At 41.3% G+C, this 17,036-nt stretch overlaps 8 non-coding genes and 1 pseudogene across 8 annotated transcripts; 5 read left to right on the forward strand and 4 right to left on the reverse strand.

Moving 5' to 3' along the window:
- Positions 1-2,101: 2,101 nt before the first annotated feature.
- LOC131705532 (small nucleolar RNA U3) lies at positions 2,102-2,307 on the forward strand. The gene has a single exon (XR_009310485.1). It is a non-coding gene; the product is annotated as a small nucleolar RNA U3 (small nucleolar RNA).
- Positions 2,308-3,023: 716 nt separating this feature from the next.
- Positions 3,024-3,134, reverse strand: trnal-caa (transfer RNA leucine (anticodon CAA)). Its single transcript has 2 exons — positions 3,097-3,134; positions 3,024-3,069 (listed from the first exon to the last, which is right to left on the reverse strand). It is a non-coding gene; the product is annotated as a tRNA-Leu (tRNA).
- A 345-nt stretch (positions 3,135-3,479) lies between these two features.
- trnak-cuu (transfer RNA lysine (anticodon CUU)) lies at positions 3,480-3,552 on the reverse strand. Its single transcript has one exon. It is a non-coding gene; the product is annotated as a tRNA-Lys (tRNA).
- A 1,333-nt stretch (positions 3,553-4,885) lies between these two features.
- On the forward strand, positions 4,886-4,959 carry trnai-aau (transfer RNA isoleucine (anticodon AAU)). The gene has a single exon. It is a non-coding gene; the product is annotated as a tRNA-Ile (tRNA).
- A 170-nt stretch (positions 4,960-5,129) lies between these two features.
- On the reverse strand, positions 5,130-5,211 carry trnas-uga (transfer RNA serine (anticodon UGA)). Its single transcript has one exon. It is a non-coding gene; the product is annotated as a tRNA-Ser (tRNA).
- Positions 5,212-14,157: 8,946 nt separating this feature from the next.
- Positions 14,158-14,239, forward strand: trnal-cag (transfer RNA leucine (anticodon CAG)). The gene has a single exon. It is a non-coding gene; the product is annotated as a tRNA-Leu (tRNA).
- A 226-nt stretch (positions 14,240-14,465) lies between these two features.
- On the forward strand, positions 14,466-14,539 carry trnai-aau (transfer RNA isoleucine (anticodon AAU)). The gene has a single exon. It is a non-coding gene; the product is annotated as a tRNA-Ile (tRNA).
- Positions 14,540-14,709: 170 nt separating this feature from the next.
- trnas-aga (transfer RNA serine (anticodon AGA)) lies at positions 14,710-14,791 on the reverse strand. Its single transcript has one exon. It is a non-coding gene; the product is annotated as a tRNA-Ser (tRNA).
- Positions 14,792-16,943: 2,152 nt separating this feature from the next.
- LOC131705585 (small nucleolar RNA U3) lies at positions 16,944-17,036 on the forward strand (annotated as a pseudogene).

Below are 17,036 nucleotides of genomic sequence, written 5' to 3' on the forward strand. Positions count from 1 at the left end.
TCGGGAGAAAGTTTCTTTCTTTGAGGCGGGGTGAGAGAGGAAGTACCGACAGGTGCGTGGGACCTGAGATTCGGTGTGCTGCTGCTGTAGATGAGTGTTCTGGAGACGCGCTGTGTCTGTGTCTGCGGTGTTACAGCCGTGTGAGTATATTCCAAAAGTAAAGTGTTGGATAATTCGAGAGCTAGTCTGTTGAATAAAGCTCTGAGACGTGTGGTTAAATCCCGGTCTCATCAATTTTGTTTTGTTAGATTAAAAGTGTTCCAGCAGCAGGTAAATGTCCCCACACCTTTTGGTTCTGTTTACTTATGCTACAGCGCTGCTAAACCTGAACGTTGCTGCTAATTATCTTAACTAAACTTGTATTGTTGTTGAATTGCTCTAATATAGTTAAACCTGTAATGTTGCAGCTAACGTTCCCTAATACTGTTAAAACTTGTGTGTATTAACAATCTGGCTTTTGTTGTTGTACCCTTGCTGCGAAGAGCTGTTTCCAATCACCTAGCACTCTTAAAGAGAAGTGTAATCGCTGCTATATGTTGGTCTAATACCCCATGCTTTTAAAATGTGGCTATTGGCTGGCTTTATTCAATTTCCCCTCCTTGTTTTTAGTACAACTTTAATACATTGTATTGTTAGTTATTTGAACTGATTTATGTGACTCATGGATCATTGTAATAAAGCTTTGTGAATTGTTATTCTGCCTTTGTCATTCTGTTGTCATTCCTATTCCAAACCTTTTAATTAATTTTTAGTAGTGTCGGTATTAGGACTCTCACTGGGTGTCACTGGGTGTGGCTGCTACAATCCCATATAGAATGCGACAAAACAGGTCGCCCTCCTTCATATAAACAGAAAAAGAATAAGTACACACACGAGTTGATTTACTGCAGCGTCAGACATCGGAGGTTCAGCAGTGTACTGCAATGTTGTGAAAAGACGTGTCTAATTCAGGATGGTTGAGCGAGCTATGGCGCTGCGTTCAGATCACAGTTACCCTGGAAGCGTGGGTTCGAATTCCATTTCTGACAGCTCTGTTTGTTCATTAACCACTCAGCCACGGCTACATGCTCTCACGGTTTTCCGTGAAAACAGCCGTATTATTGTCAAAAGAAGCAAACGACACCCGCAGTAATGCTGCAGATGGCAGTATAGGCTAAATAATGAACCCAAGTCAAATGCCTTTGTTGAAACTCTATCAGATTTGTACAAGTCAAGCACACGTGGGAAATAATAATACAATATCCTTTCTGCCAACGTTCATAATAATGAATACATCCTTATTTCAAAATACGTAGCTATTTAACTGATCTTTTCAAAACACCCATACACAAAAGCCTTATTTCTACTGAAAAACTAACTTGCTTCATGGCTGCTGCTACAGCACTCGGGCACGTTGTGCCTAGCGTTAGCGGACATAGGAGATAAGAAGAACTACAAAATATCACGCGCTGCAGTTTTTCAGTCCGGGGATTATTACAAATTAGCAGACTGTGCATTAAAATACACATGCAGGGTGGGCGTCTCTGTTACAAAGAATTGTCACACTTTGTATTTATCTCCATAATGCGCCGGGACAAAATACGCAGATACTTTAAAATTATTTGGAGAATGCAGGCATCGATCCCGCTACTTCTCGCATGCTAAGCGAGCGCTCTACCATTTGAGCTAATTCCCCTTTAATGGTGCCAGGGATTCTCATAGGCTTCATCGCAGCTTGATACGAGCAAATCAGATTGTCAGTTGTTTTTTATTTTGGCAATGTAGTCTGTGATTGCAAATTTAAAAAAAATAATTTAATTAACTAAATAGCAAGTATTTCGACTAGAGGTATGTTTTCAATTTCTTTAAAAAGTAGTCTCAGCTCGTTTATTCAGTCGCTTGCAGCGCTGTGTGCTGTGGCTCGAGCTTGTTTGACGAGGCAGACGATGCAAAAATGCCAATACTTGCTTTTGTATCACATGACTAACTTAAGGTATGCTTTAACGGCTTGGCTGTCTCGAGTTAGTTTGTATTGTTAATGTAACACCTCGTTGTTGCCCAGTCATTGTTTCATATGAAGTAGAGCTTGCCAGTTGGGGGCGACGGTCTGCTAATAAAAGTTAAGACTATATTTGCAAGGATCATTTCTAGAATGAAACACGTTTTGAAGGGATTGGTCTCGGTATCCACCAGGAGGAGTGGCAGTGTTTTCTTCTGAGCACCGAGCTGACAATGAGTGTTGTTATCGGGAACCTACTCGCTGCAAGGAATGACCACTTCAATCTTCAGTCGGGGGTTGCTGAAGGAAGGGGACACATTTTGAGTGTGTATCTCATTCCGGTAGAAACGTAGAAAAAAGAAACCATCAAGCCCACAATTGTTCAGTTGTTTAAATCAATAACCACATTTAAATTGATCATTGCTAATGTCAAAACAATTTAAGAACACTTTAAATAGGGCTTGACTAATATAAAAATATAGCAATGTCTTTTGCACTACGCAGGACTAGATTGAGTTTAAAATAGACATTACATCTGAAAATAACTTGTGCTTACCCCCACTTACAAGGAAGCTGTCAACCTTTGTATTCGTCCTCATAACGTGTTAGAAAATGTAAACAGCAGTTGGAGAATACCGAAGTCGATCATCCTAGCATGTTAAACGAGGGCATTTCTCATGTAAGCTACTTCCACTAATAGATCGTTTATACTGTTCTCAATGGTCCGCATCCCAGCCTGAGACCACGATCCAGTGGCAGTCGGAGATGTTTTTCAAAGTAATATGTTATTTGAAATATTAAAACAATCTTTAGTTAAATAACACATGTTTCTACACAAAATATTTTTCAGTGACTTCGACAAGTAGCCAGTTTACAACAAAAATGCAATCTGTGTTAGGAACGCTATTTTAGTCCGATTTAAAATGGAAATGAAAATGGTATTGAGTGCTGACAAGAGTTTGGTATCAGCTGTTGATTTCCTTGAAACAATCTTTTATAGTAAAATGAACAAATTGATTCATTTAAAAAATAAGTCAAAGTGAACTGTCAGAAGTGGGATTTGAACCCACGCCTCCATTCGGAGACCAGAACACACAATTCTTTGGAAAGACAGCGTCCTTGAGTCTGGCACCGTAGACCACTCGACCATTCTGACAAGCTGCGTTTGCTTTAGTAGAAAACCGCATTATTTCATTTCAGCACAGACTAGGGTTGTCTCGTATCAAGGCCCGATTGGGTTTATTACGCACATACTAACTTGCTCCATGAATGATGTAATGACAAGTGTAAAAAAAGAATCAGATTGAAGCCAACCCACGAAAGTAAGATTCTTTATTTCAATATCGGTATAGCTTTAAAGGATGCACGCATTTTACAATAGCAATTGCTATATGACAATGACCAATAAGTAATTGTGTTGCAATACTTTATACAATGTGAACAGAATCAGACATTGCTCCGTTGCCTCGAAGAAACATCTACAATTTGTATTTAAAAAGGACGCCCAACGTGGGGCTCGAACCCACGACCCTGAGAGTAAGAGTCTCATGCTCTACCGACTGAGCTAGCCGGGCTGTCGGGAGAAAGTTTCTTTCTTTGAGGCGGGGTGAGAGAGGAAGTACCGACAGGTGCGTGGGACCTGAGATTCGGTGTGCTGCTGCTGTAGATGAGTGTTCTGGAGACGCGCTGTGTCTGTGTCTGCGGTGTTACAGCCGTGTGAGTATATTCCAAAAGTAAAGTGTTGGATAATTCGAGAGCTAGTCTGTTGAATAAAGCTCTGAGACGTGTGGTTAAATCCCGGTCTCATCAATTTTGTTTTGTTAGATTAAAAGTGTTCCAGCAGCAGGTAAATGTCCCCACACCTTTTGGTTCTGTTTACTTATGCTACACCGCTGCTAAAGCTGAACGTTGCTGCTAATTATCTTAACTAAACTTGTATTGTTGTTGAATTGCTCTAATATAGTTAAACCTGTAATGTTGCAGCTAACGTTCCCTAATACTGTTAAAACTTGTGTGTATTAACAATCTGGCTTTTGTTGTTGAACCCTTGCTGGGAAGAGCTGTTTCCAATCACCTAGCACTCTTAAAGAGAAGTGTAATCGCTGCTATATGTTGGTCTAATACCCCATGCTTTTAAAATGTGGCTATCGGCTGGCTTTATTCAATTTCCCCTCCTTGTTTTTAGTACAACTTTAATACATTTTATTGTTAGTTATTTGAACTGATTTGTGTGAATCATGGATCATTGTAATAAAGCTTTGTGAATTGTTATTCTGCCTTTGTCATTCTGTTGTCATTCCTATTCCAAACCTTTTAATTAATTTTTAGTAGTGTCGGTATTAGGACTCTCGATGGGTGTCACTGGGTGTGGCTGCTACAATCCCATATAGAATGCGACGAAACAGGTCGCCCACCTTAATATAAACTGAAAAAGAATAAGTTTACGCACACACCAGGTGATTTACTGCAGCGTCAGACATTGGAGGTTCAGCAGTGTATTGCAGTGTTGGGCAAAGTCGTCGGTGTCAGTCAGGATGGCCGAGCGGTCTAAGGCGCTGCGTTCAGGTCGCAGTCTCAATGGAGGCTTGCTTCGAATCCCACTTCTGACAAATCTTTTTGTTCATTTATTTCTTAAAACGTCCACTGAATGCTTGGTAATTTGATTTGTTTTTCTTGTTAGTATTCAAATCACAAGGTCGTTAAATGAGAGAAAGTCACCGCAAACCTGCACCTCACCACATCCTTCACACTGTTAAACTGCCTCATTATGACGAGGCCTCTAATTATGCCTTTCCGATACTTTGAATGTGTTATTGTTCAGTTTAACATGAGAACATCTTGGTAGAACAATCATAATGTCCGCAGGACTTATTTTCCTCGGGTTCTAGTAGCAAGTTTTGAGTGTGTGGCCGGTTAGCTCAGTTGGTTAGAGCGTGGTGCTAATAACGCCAAGGTCGCGGGTTCGATCCCCGTACGGGCCACGGCTTTTCTTCTTTAAAGAAACCACAGCATTTGTAATTGTGCCAAAATGAACATTCTTTAACAAAATGAACCGAAGCGATATGAAGTACAACCAGTAATATTTCAGACTTCCTGAGCTTTAAACATGTATTAACAATGAACACATACAATCAATTAAAAACAAAGCTTACTTAGTCGGCAGGATTCGAACCTGCGCGGGGAAACCCCAATGGATTTCAAGTCCATCGCCTTAACCACTCGGTCACGACTACATGCTCGCCCGGTTAGTTGTGAAAATATCCAAAAGAAGTAACGTCTCCCGCAGTAATGCTGTAGATGGCAGTATAGGCTAATGAACCAAAGTCAAATGCCTTTGTTGAAACTCTGTCAGATTTGTACAAGGCAAGCACACGTGGGATAAGTAAATACAATATACTTTCTGTTAACGTTCATAATAATGAATACATCTTTATTTCAAAATACGTAGCTATTTAACTGATCTTTTCAAAACACCCCCATCCACAAAAACAAAGTAGATATTTATTTCAACTGAAAAACTGACTTGCTTCATGGCTGCTGCCAGAGCACTCGAGCACGTTCTGGCTAGCGTGAGCGGACTAAGCAGATAACAAGATCTACAAAATATCACATGCCAATAAAACTTACCATAATTATGTTCATTTTATTATTATTTATTTAGCAGACGCCTTTATCCGTGGCGACTTACAGAGACTAGGGTGTGTGAACTATGCATCAGCTGCAGAGTCACTTACAGTTACATCTCACCCGAAAACAGAGCACAAGAAAGTTAAGTGACTTGCTCAGGGGCACACAATGAGTCAGTGGCTGAGGTGGGATTTGTACCGGGGGACCTCCTGGTTACAAGCCCTTTATCTTTAACCACTGGACCACACAGCCTCCTACAACAAAATCACACCCCAGAGGGACTCGAAACAACAATCCCTGGCTTAGAAAGACAGTGCCTTATCCATTAGGCCGCAAGGGCTGACACGAAAAGCACATTTGGTAGTACTAAAGAAAGTGGGAACAATAGTATCGTGGTTTAATACATCATATCCAAGCCATCGTTGGTGTTCAAACACAACAGAGTGTTACATTGGGAAAGGGACGTACTTGTCAGTACGTATTTGACATTCATGTGGGAAGATTTAAGATTGTGAAGAAGTTTAAATATGCTACGTATTTGCGCATTGGGAACCTTACATAAATTAGGTTTTTGATTAATGCCACTTTCTTACGGACAGTAATCAAGGTGACGATACAAGACCAGAGCCAATAAAGCAGTTATTTTCCTGTCCTTTCATTACGATATTCTAGTGTGCTTGTTCAGAATATGCGTGAATCATGAAAACGTCTTGCTAATATGTGAACAAAGCCAGCATTCACTTTATTGATCACCATGTGGATTAACCGCTATTGGAACACACATGATTGTTTTAAAGATGTTAATAGACTTTTAATGTACACGTTTTAGAGCTAAACGTTTGTTGAGACAGGTCAAGCGCTGTAGCAGTGTTTAACTATTTCCTGGATGTTTGCCTTTTGGTCTTACTCTGGAAAAAGTAATAATAATAATAAAAAGTAGGCAAAACCATTTTTTGAGAAACCGCATTTGGGAGAAAAACTAACAGTTTGGAAACACATTTGATAGACTTCACAGTGCAAAGGAGGAAGGCAGACAATGCAAATGAGGCAACTGGCTCCTACTTTTTAAATCATACGAGAAACTTGAACCCAATTTAGCTTTTAACCGCCTGCAGTCTGGAATGAGTTTGAAATGTTGTTGTAACACCTCACTGGGCAACAGCAATTGCATTATATGAAAGCTCCTGTTTATTTGTCAGCGGCACAGCTACCAGTGCCACTCAGAGTTGGAGGGAGACGGTCAGCCACTTGCCCATAAAACAATACTTTCAGGGATCATTTCTATAGTGGCTGCACTCAGCGTTTATTAACAAATAAAAAGGTTTTAAACGGTACACAAAACAGGACACGGCACTTGCGCCAAAATAAACAGACATACAAAACGACTAAACACTAAACAGACGGTGCAGGACAGACGAACAAACACGGTGAGCAGATTTAACTATTACTTTTACTATTATTACTTTACTTCACCTCCGTCTCCAATCCCGTTCTCCACTCACTGAACACCTAACCACGAGTGACTAAACGTGCATCTATTTATACTGTTGTGCTGGGATTCAATTACTAATTAATAATTCACTTGAATCCCAGCACGTGAATTAATTCTGTGCAACCCCGTGCTCACATATTATATTTTAAATGCACGTGCGTGATGTGCAATCCCGTGCCTAAATATAATTATACACTTTTTAAATACACGTGAAACACAGACCCGTTTATATCCCGTGTACCAATGACTATACACCAACATTTACACACGCACGCAACATACAACACATAAATGCACACAGGGGCGGGGCGCATTGCCACATATACCCACTTTTTATAATTCTTAATTGAACAAGTTTGTGACCACTTTGAGATAATTACATGTCGGATTAAGGTGTCTGGCCAGACTAACTGCAATCAATTAAGTTGCAGATGGGGAGTTTCTTACCGCATTATATGTGGTTGGTGTCACATATCCCCCCCCCAAACAAGAGGCACAACTGGGTTTAAAACCAAAGTAGGGTTTTAAGTTAACTACATTTAAGGTGTCACACTTGTGATCACCAAACTGCACTCGATAATTAACCGGTCCAAGTCGCTTCATTACTGTAAATGGACCAGTCCATTTGGGCGCAAGCTTAGCTGAAAACTTAGAAGCAGCTTCAGATAAAGGGTGTGACCTAACCCAGACCAAATCACCCTCCTCAAATGTTACATATTTATGTTTGGAGTTGTAATACTTGGCCTGCCTAGTCTGAGCCTTATCTACATTACTAACCACCTGATGAACTAACTGCTGTTGCCTTTCAAGTAAGTTTTGTCTTAACGACTCTTGCTGGGGAGCTACATTACAAAGCCGATCCAATGGCCCTTTTAATCTTCGCCCCAATGCCCGTTAAGTGGGACTAAATCCTGTGGATTCCTGGCGAGCAGAATTGATGGTGAATCGGAATCAGCAAATCCACTTATCCCATTCTTCATTGTTATTCCCCACATAAGAGGCGATCATTGTCTTCACCGTGCAGTTTATAAGTTCTGTGAGGTTGATTTGCAGGTGGTATGCTGTAGTGAGCTTGTTCACAACTCCCCAGGTCTTACAGATACCTTTCAGGAGTTGACTGGTGAACTGGCTCCCTCTGTCAGACACCAAATAGCGTAGTGTGCCCCATCGAGTAAAGATGTCCCTAATCAGGATGTTAATAATCCGGGGAGTCTTGCCATCTCATAATGGAAAAAAACTCAACCCATTTTGAGTAATAATCAACAACTACCACAAGTATGGTGTTACCGCTCTTACTGCGGGGAAATGGGCCCATCAGGTCGATTCTAAGCATTTCTCTCTGTTCGGGAACAGTGGTGGATTGTAAAATTCCTGCAGGTTTTGTGTTCGATGCCTTATACTGCTGACAGGTCTGGCATTCCTTAGTATGTCTCCAAGTTTCCTTGCGAATCTCTGGCCACCAGGCCACCTCCAGCATTCTGAGAAGTGTCTTTAGCCTGCCCAGATGTCCCCCTAGTGGATTGTTGTGGAAGTACTGTAAGAAAGTTGATGTTAACTCAGAGGGGACCACAAGCTGAAACTTGAATGCATCGCCTTTGATTGGTACCCGCCTATATACAACTCCCTGGTGTTCCACATAGGTGATGCGGTCAGGTTTGGTGGTGGTGTTGGAAGATGTTAATGAAGCGAGGATCTCCTGGATGTTCTTATCCCTTGACTGAGAGGCCGCAATTTCGTCAAACAAAACAGGCAAATCCAAGCTGAAGCTCTGTGAATTGCTGGAGTAGACTGCAATATTGGATGGACCAGATACTGGAACCTTCGATAAAGCATCAGGAACGGTATTGAGACTTCCTTTTCGATACAGCACAGTGAAGTCAAATTGTTGAAGTCTGAGTGTCCATCTAGTGAGCCGGGAGGATGTCTTTGGACAATTGAAGGCCCAGGCTAGAGCTGCATGGTCGGTTACAACTTCAAATTGACCAGACTGCACCCAGCTACCTCCAGACCCTCATCTCTCCCTACACCCCCACTCGACCTCTCCGCTCCTCCTGCACTAGAGGACTGGCTCTACCTCCTCTACGCTCCCCTGCCTCCAGAGCCTGCTCCTTCTCCACCCTCACTCCGCAGTGGTGGAATGACCTACCTACAGATGTCAGGACCACCCAGTCCCTGACCACATTCCGGCGCCTCCTTAAGACTCACCTCTTCAGACAGCACCTGTAGAACTCCTCTGTTTTTCCTCTGGGACACTATCATCCTCCCTTAAATGCGCTTTATTTGCTCTTATCTGCCCCCTATTTTACTGCATTTAATCCTGTACTTCAGAATACTGTAATCTGCCAAGTGTTTAATCTGTAGTATTTTGTATTTAATCATATCTTGACGTAACTATCACTGTCACTGTTATCTGCTGTATTATTGAATTGTATTTTGTCACACTTGTACTTGCTTGAACCAAAGTCATTGCATTTATCTTGCTCATATTGAATTACTTGTACTGTAACACTTGAAATGTATTTGCTTATGATTGTAAGTCGCCCTGGATAAGGGATCTGCTAAGAAATAAATAATAATAATAATTGTATTCCTTCCAAGAAATAACGCCATTTCTCCACAGCCCAAACGATTGCCAAACACTCCTTCTCTGAAGTGGAATAGTTCTTTTCAGCACTACTGAGGATTCGGGATGAGAAGGCAATAACATGCTCTCCATCAAAGTTCTGAGCCATCACTGCGCCCAACCCCACATCACTGACATCTGTGTAGACCTTAAAAGGTTTAGAAAGATCAGGATGCGTGAGGATGGGTGGAGACTGTAGTGCTGCTTTGAGTTTCATCCAGCTCTCATGACACTCTGTAGTCCAATTCCACAGCATGTCCTTCTTCTTCGGGTTATTTAAGGGTACTGCGATGTCAGCAAAACCTGGAATGAATTTATGGTACCATCCGGTCAACTCCCAAAACTGCTGGACCTCCTTCAGGTTTGTGGGCTCAGGGTAAGACTGAATGGCATCCAATTTTTTTTGGATCTGCAGAAATGCCATCTCCCGAAACCACATGACCTAAAAAAGTCAAAGTGTGATTAAACAAATGACACTTCTTTAAATTTAAGGAAAGGTGAGCTTGGTGTAATCTCTTAAACACCTCTCCAAGGTCCCTTAAGTGCTGCTCCTCCGTCCTTGAATACACATTAGTATCATCAATATAAACAAAACAAGATACTCCCTTTAATTCACCGAGGACCTGTTCCATTAGCCGCTGAAACGTGGCAGAGGCTTTCTTCAATCCAAAAGGCATAACGTGGAATTGAAACAATCCAAAAGGGGTGGTAAAGGCAGTCTTCTTCTTGCTATCCTCAGCCATCGTCACTTGCCAGTACCCTGACTGTAGGTCAAGAGAACTGAAAACACTAGCTCCTTTAACCCTTTGTGGTCCTATGTCAGATCTGGTCCGACATTGCAATTATAACTATCCGGTCCATTGTCGGACCCTGTCCGACATCAAAAAACGCAAAAAACAGCTTTCTAGTCGTTTTTTCTCAGGAAAAAGCCAAGAAAACCATTCAATAGCCGAGTGGGAGCAACAGGATCTGAGACAAGCCAATAAAAAAAGGCATATCTTTAATAGTCATACTTGCCCCTAGCATCCCATATGGGCGGTCATAAGGAAACAAGCTGGCTGTTACTGTAGCAGTGCACAGAGACTATCACGGACATTTGCCGAGCTTTTTGAGATGTTATAGTAATAAAATAATGACTTGGATTGCATTATTGAGGAGTTTGGTGATAAAACGAGTGATCAGGAGATGATTGATCGGGATGTACGACTATTATTATTATTATTATTATTTATTTCTTAGCATATGTGAAAGCGATAGCGAACGAAAGGGTGGGGAGGGGCTGGAGATGCCTAGTGAGTGCTTTGTTGATATGCAGGGCCTTTTAAACCTGTTTGACTGTGGAAAAAAAATACTTTTAAACAGCACGTCTAAAATTAACTGCACGTGTGAAAATAAATTGGACCTGACGCACCTGACGCACACTTAATAAATGGACTGCAAAGGGTTAAAAGACTAGAGGATATCATGTATCAAGGGCATGGGGTATGCATCAAAATGTGTTTTTACTTTAATCCGCCGATAATCCACACAAAAACGCCAAGATCCATCTGCCTTAGGCACCAGCACAACAGGAGAAGCCCAGGCGGAAGTCGAAGGTTCAATAACCCCATCCTCTTTCATCTGGTGCAGATAATGCTCAATGATGGCTCGCTTCTGTGGAGAGACTCTATAGGCACGTGAACGCACAGGAACTTCATCAATGGTATGTATTACATGCTTTGTAACATTGGTTCTTCCCAACTGGTTTGAACACACCCGTGTCCACTGCCTCATCACTCCCACAAGGTCAGGTCATAACAACGACAATAAATCACTCAACGCACCTGATGGTTCTGTGATAATAGTGCTAATGTGCCCCGTGATAGTTTTTGGGCTCTGAGGTGGAAGCGCATAATGCAAACAGATTCTGGGCAACAAGTCTCTGGGACGCCATGCCTGTTCCCATGCTGTCTTTTCCAGGAAGGGATGAAAGATATATCTCCCTCCATTCCAAACTCCATACTTTCTATTTGCCACGTCAATTCTTGTCTTGGTCTTGTCGAGAAAATCCAGCCCGAGGACGATAGGAAACGCCAGGTCTTTATCTGCCAGGATGAAAACAGGAATTGACCAGAACGTGTCATGAAAGCTGAAAGTAACGTGAGCTTTACCCATTGCTGTGTGAGAGGTTCCATTTGCCAAGGAAAACTGCTGCTCCGCACAAGGTGTCAGTTCTTCTTCTGGACGGCAAAGCCCCTTCCATAGCTTCCAGCAGATTAGAGAGTATGTGCTACCTGTGTCCAGTAAAGCTTGTCCGCAAACCCCTCTTGCTTCTATCTGCACTGCTAAAAGTGATAAAACATCCAGGCCAGGTTTCATTAAACGTTTTTTTAGGCCTGCTGTGGATAACACTCACCTCTGCCAGTTTCTTTGGCTTCTTTTGTGGGCGTGACTATGGAAGGTTCTTGTTATTCACCTTCGCCCAATATTCCTTTTGATTAGCCCAGTCTCTCTCAATCATCGTGCCCACCTGCACGAGCTCAGACACAGACTTAATTGCCCCACGCAGCCCACTAGCAAGTTTGGGATTGGCATTATTGAGGATTCGGTGCACCACGTCTGCTTCTTCAATCTTCAGGTCTCCACTTAATGCACAAGGCACGATAGTCATAGGCAGAATCTCAAATGCACTCCTGGGGGGACTGCACTCTGTTCCTCAGTCGATCTTCTATTTCGGTTTGGAAATCGGAGGGTAAAAAAAGCCTAAAAAAAAGAGATTTTAAAAGCATACCATGAATGTAAATTGTGGCGTTCCGCAATCCACCAACTTTTTGTTGATCCTTTCAGAACAGACGACAAGGTAGCCATCAATCCAGGGTCAGACATAGGGCGCAAGGCTAAAAACTCCTCACACAGCTCCACATATATCATTGCGTCAGATGTTTGTTCATCTGTACCAAATTCTGGAAAATTAATTCTAATAGGCAACTTTGACCCTCTTCCTTCACTAGGTAATGCTTCTCAGCCTGGTTCACAGCTGGAACCGAAGACAATAAAGGGATACTAGCCTTTCTGGCTAATTTGTTAAGTTTATGCTCCCAAGCTTTATCTCGCTTGCCTAAACAATCAATAATAGCCTTTTCCAATTTTAACACAGGCTGTACTACAAATTCTTCAGTTTGCCCAAAACGTGTTCGCACCTGCTCTCTGAATATCTCCTCCCGATTAAAGCTACTCTTTGAGCTTGACGTACATCCTGCTCTACATTCCTTATACGGTCATTTATGGCTTGTATATCCTGTTTCACTTGTTCCAACTCCTGTACACTATTAACCAAGTCTCCTTCATCTTCACTCTCTGGCTCACTCAGATATAAGAGACTAAGAGAAGAAGCTAAATGATCTGTTTGATCCCTCCTAGTCACCACAGGTGCATTTATGTCAGTAAAAGCAACAGGGTCTGAACAACCAGTGTCAGTAACAGCAATGGGCGAGAGTGTGGTAGAATCTGAAGCCATGATAGACAAAATTGCACAGATGCACAAAGGGAAAGGTGTATACCCACTTTTTTATAATTCTTAATTGAACAAGTATGTGACCACTTTGAGATAATTACATTTTGGATTAAGGTGTCCTGCCAGACTAACTGCAAACAATTAAGTTGCAGATGGGAGTTTCTTACCCCATTATATGTGGTCGGTGTCACAAACTCATGTCATTTATTTGATTTCTTGTCCTTGCCATTTACAGCATGTTGGTAAAAGTACTAGACAGTTACGATTGCACATTAATGAGCGAGCATAAAAGTTCAATTAGGAGAAAAGATATCCACTCACCACTAGCTAGACATTTTATAGATGCCAAACATTCCGTTTCAGATCTTAAATACCGTGGCATACAAAAAAATATTTCAAGCTCGAGGAGGTGATAATCTCGATCAAAAACTATTACAATGTGAATCCAAATGGATTTCTATTTCCATACGGTACAACCCGAGGGATTAAATGAAGAGCTAGGGTTATCATGTTATCTGTGATATAATGTGCAAGCATACTTGTCTTTCATAAGAGCTGAAAATAATTAAATGATAGCGCTTTGAGATAATGTCTGCTACTGGCAGATTGTTTACAAATGTACTCAATTATGTTACAACTTTTTTATCTACGAAAGATATCTGTAACATTTATGTAATGCCTGTGTGGTTTTTTCATGAAGTTCATTTGCTAACAGACTGTTCTGATTTGTTTCTAACCATGAAGCGATCACTCTGTTTGATGTATATTTTCTTTCTGTAAGAGGAGTGTCCTTGTAATCCCATATAAATGCGACGAAACAGGTCGCCCTCCTTAATATAAACAGATAAAGAATAAGTTCACGCACACACCAGGTGATTTACTGTAGCGTCAGACATTGGAGGTTCAGCAGTGTACTGCAGTGTTGTGCAAAGTTGTCGGTGTAAGTCAGGATGGCCGAACGGTCTAAGGCGCTGCGTTCAGGTCGCAGTCTCTCTGGAGGCGTGGGTTCGAATCCCACTTCTGACAAATCTGTTTGTTTATTTATTTCTTAAAACGTCCACCAAATGCTTGGTAATTTGATTTGTTTTTCTTGTTAGTATTCAAATCACAAGGTCACGAGGCCTCTAATTATGCCTTTCCAATACTTTGAATGTGTTATTGTTCAGTTTAACATGAGAACATCTTGGTAGAACAATCATAATGTCCGCAGGACTTATTTTCCTCGGGTTCTAGTATCAAGTTTTGAGTGTGTGGCCGGTTAGCTCAGTTGGTTAGAACGTGGTGCTAATAACGCCAAGGTTGCGGGTTCGATCCCCGTACGGGCCACGGCTTTTCTTATTTAAAGAAACCACAGCATTTGTAATGGTGCCAAAATGAACATTCTTTAACAAAATGAACCGAAGCGATATGAACTACAACCAGTAATATTTCAGACTTCCTGAGCTTTAAACATGTATTAACAATGAACACATACAATCAATTAAAAACAAAGCTTACGTAGTCGGCAGGATTCGAACCTGCGCGGGGAAACCCCAATGGATTTCTAGTCCATCGCCTTAACCACTCGGCCACGACTACATGCACGCGCGAGTATTTGTGAAAATATCCAAAAGAAGTAAACGAAACCAGTAGTAATGCTGTAGATGGCAGTATAGGCTAACTAATGAACCAAAGTCAAATGTCTTTGTTGAAACTGTCAGATTTGTACAAGGCAAGCACACGTGGGAAATGTAAATACAATATAATTTTTGTTAACGTTCATAATAATGAATACATCTTTATTTCAAAATACGTAGCTATTTAACTGATCTTTTCAAGAAACACCCCCATCCACAAAAACAAAGTAGTTATTTAATTGAACTGAAAAATTGACTTGCTTCATGGCTGTTGCCAGAGCACTCGAGCACGTTCTGGCTAGCGTGAGCGGACTTAGCAGATAACAAGATCTACAAAATATTTCATGCTAATAAAACATACCATAATTATGTTCGTTTTTATTATACATGGTAACTTACAGAGACTAGGGTGTGTGAACTATGCATCAGCTGTAGAGTCACTTACATTTACATCTCACCCGAAAAACGGAGCACAAGGAGGTTAAGTGACTTGCTCAGGGTCACACAATGAGTCAGTGGCTGAGGTGGGATGTGTACCGGGGGACCTCCTGTTTAAAAGCCCTTTATCTTTAACCACTGGACCACACAGCCTCCTATAACAAAATCACACCCCAGATGGGACTCGAAACCACAATCCATGGCTTAGAAAGCCAGTGCCTTATCCATTAGGCCACAAGGACTGACACGAAAAGCACATTTGGTAGTAATAAAGAAAGTGGGAACAATAGTATCGTGGTTTAATACATCATATCCAAGCCATCGTTGGTGTTCAAACACAGCAGAGTGTTACACTGGGAAAGGGCCGTACTTGTCAGTACGTATTTGACATTCATGTGGGAAGATTTAAGATTGTGAAGAAGTTTAAGTATGCTGCGTATTTGCGCATTGGGAACCTTACATAATTAGGTTTTTGATTAATGCCACTTTCTTACGGACAGTAATCAAGGTGACGATACAAGACCAGAGCCAATAAAGCAGTTATTTTCCTGTCCTTTCATTACCATATTCTAGTGTGCTTGTTCAGAATATGCGTGAATCGTGAAAACGTCTTGCGAATATGTGAACAAAGCCAGCATTTACTTTATTGATCACCATGTGGATTAACCGCTATTGGAACACAGATGATTGTGTTAAAGATGTTAATAGACTTTTAATGTACACATTTTAGAGCTAAACATTTGTTGAGACAGTTCAAGCGCTGTAGCAGTGTTTAACTATTTCCTGGATGTTTGCCTTTTGGTCTTACTCTGGAAAAAGTAATAATAATAATAAAAAGTAGGCAAAACCATTTTTTGAGAAACCGCATTTGGGAGAAAAACTAACAGTTTGGAAACACATTTGCAAAGGCATTGGATTCTATTGTGGTGTTTCCGAACTGTTGAACGTTTCTCATTACATGCAGGTTTACTGGCTTGACAAAAAGGCGATTGACGAAAAGAATGCTGTCTCGATAGCAAAATCGCGTCAAGCTGAAATAGCTCAGTTGGGAGAGCGTTAGACTGTAACGATCCCTGCTTCGATCCCGGGTTTTTGCAAACAGCACGACTAGGGCTATTTTTTCTTAATTAATTTTTGAATTAAAAAAACAGCACATAATTTCTTCAGTGTAATTGGAGGAAATAAAAACGTATTATAGTGCCATTTTCTAATACGATAAAGAAATGCAAAAAGCATCATCTCTGCGTGGGCTTGAAACACCAAAATTTCGATTAACAGCCCAACGTGCTAACCGATTATGGTGTTTTATTACATAACACCTTGGGAGTCTCAACAGAACAGTGTGTATGCATAGAGCTAAAATGGAAACCAAATATATACGATTCAAATGGGAATCGTATTCAGATTTTAAGCACAAATCTGATAGACTTCACAGTGCAAAGGAGGAAGGCAGACAATGCAAATGAGGCAACTGGCTCCTACTTTTTAAATCATACGAGAAACTTGAACCCAATTTAGCTTTTAACCGCCTGCAGTCTGGAATGAGTTTGAAATGTTGTTGTAACACCTCACTGGGCAACAGCAATTGCATTATATGAAAGCTCCTGTTAATTTGTCAGCGGCACAGCTACCGGTGCCACTCAGAGTTGGAGGGAGACGGTCGGCCACTTGCCCATAAAACAATACTTTCAGGGATCATTTCTGCAGTTTGTTTTCAACAGAATTGCTAAACTATCTAGAGAGTATAAAGCATTCCTGCTTCGGAGGAA

This window comes from Acipenser ruthenus, chromosome 35 (genome assembly GCF_902713425.1).
Source record: "Acipenser ruthenus chromosome 35, fAciRut3.2 maternal haplotype, whole genome shotgun sequence".
NCBI lineage: Eukaryota > Metazoa > Chordata > Actinopteri > Acipenseriformes > Acipenseridae > Acipenser > Acipenser ruthenus.